This window comes from Naegleria gruberi (genome assembly GCF_000004985.1).
Source record: "Naegleria gruberi genomic scaffold NAEGRscaffold_40, whole genome shotgun sequence".
Lineage (NCBI taxonomy): Eukaryota > Heterolobosea > Eutetramitea > Acrasida > Naegleriidae > Naegleria > Naegleria gruberi.
The window spans coordinates 358,135-360,100 of NW_003163287.1; positions in this window are offsets into that span (position 1 = coordinate 358,135).

The window sequence follows — 1,966 nt, forward strand, 5'->3', positions numbered from 1 at the left end:
CATGTTATATATGTAAATTGAAGCATTTTGATATCAGTTTTGATATTATAATATGATTTATTAGATATTATATATAGCTACTCTTAGTTTTTCAAAATTGACTTTGAGATTCCCTAATTGACCATATATATATGACCAATTGATGAAACTAATATCAATCGACTAGATTTTCAATTGTGAACACAATGATATCAATAGTTATATGATTCATGATAGTTTAAAATTGAGTTGGTCAACTAAGGATAGGTCATTAAGGTTTGAATGAATTGATATGAAAGTCAATACCAATTATTGATATACCATTATTAATTGATCTATATATGATATTATAATTGAAAGATTTTAAAATTAATATGATTTCATTATCTTGACATTCATTATTCTCATGATTACACTCCTGACATGTTGAATGATTTCAAATTGTCATGAAACTGATACAGTAGTGTTTATTCACCATTAGTAAGGTACTGTATCAATGTCATAATGATCTGTATAGTAGATGTTATTGTCACATCCCTGTAGGTATCAAGTTGATCAGCCATGTACCATATATGATATGGATGAATGTCAAAATGATATAGATGTATTTAATTATCATGTATATATGTATTGGAAGTGAATTGAAGTGGTATAGATTTCTATCTTCAATGTTAGAATAGGTCAGTTGACAAGTTGAATAGTTAGTTCCATGAGATGATTCCACATTATATGAAATTGATATATATTGTTATTAACATGATTTATAAGGTGATATATTGATTTGAAATGAATTTGAAATGTTTTCATTGATATTATAATTGTCTAATCTATTATATGAAATTAACTTATATAAGTCATTATAATGATGTAATATTATGTTATATTATGATTATATATTCAATTTGGAGTATATTGATATATAATCTATTGATTTATAATGAGTATTTATTGAGATAATGAATTAAGATGAATAAAAGTCAAAATGTTGGGTCTGACCTTAGTCGTGGGTTTGTTGTTATGGGTCCCCGCAAGGGGTATGAAGTCAATTGATTCAAGTAGAAGGTCTATTAATTGAAATAAACCAATGTGCAATCACCAAGAAACGAACCTGTGACCTCATGGTGTTGAATCCATGATTAAACCGCACCAATATGAAGGGAAGCAGAAATCATCCCTTAGTTACCCGTTAAGTAACTAAGGGAATCATCCTGCTTCTTCATATTATTAGTTTCTAGCACTTGTCTTCAATCCACTATGGATATCTCTTCATTTACTACTTGTAATCTGAGTTTCTGCATTCTGAACTAGGAATTATACTTGATTTGATGTCTGACACCCTTCAGCCATCTATGGGTTTGGAAACGTGTTGTTTTGATTTGTTTCTTCTGTGGCTCCATGGTCTTTATGATCTGATATAGGGTTATTAAGCGCCGTTTGGGTATTTTGTTGGTTTTTTTAGTAAAGTTTTAAAAAAAGTATATAGTTCTTATCTAGTTATCGAGTTGTGGTGTAAATGTGTTGTTTTCAAGCTATTCGAAAGTAGTAACGATTTCGATATTCCGTTACTTTGCGTCACTTTGCGGACGGACTTATATTCAATCAATTTGATTGTCATTCATATTGATGCGTAGAATTTTTGAGAGTATTTTTGAATGTACGTTATTTTTATCTACGCATGAATGAAAAGTACAACAATGATCAAGAGGAATTGAGTCATGAGTATGATACTTTCTCAGATTGTTCTACGCATCAAGAGTATTCGATTCAGGATTCTATTCATATATGATATTTGTAATACATATATTGAATTGGATGAGATGGAGTGCCATCTTGTTGTTAAAAGTTGAGTCGACATTAAGGTATTCAGTAAATTGATACCACATGACTAATTAGAGTGATTATATGTCATTATATCAATTTCTTTGAAAACAGACTTGCTTCTGGACCTTTCAGATTTCTAGCCACATATGACAGATCACCAAGTACT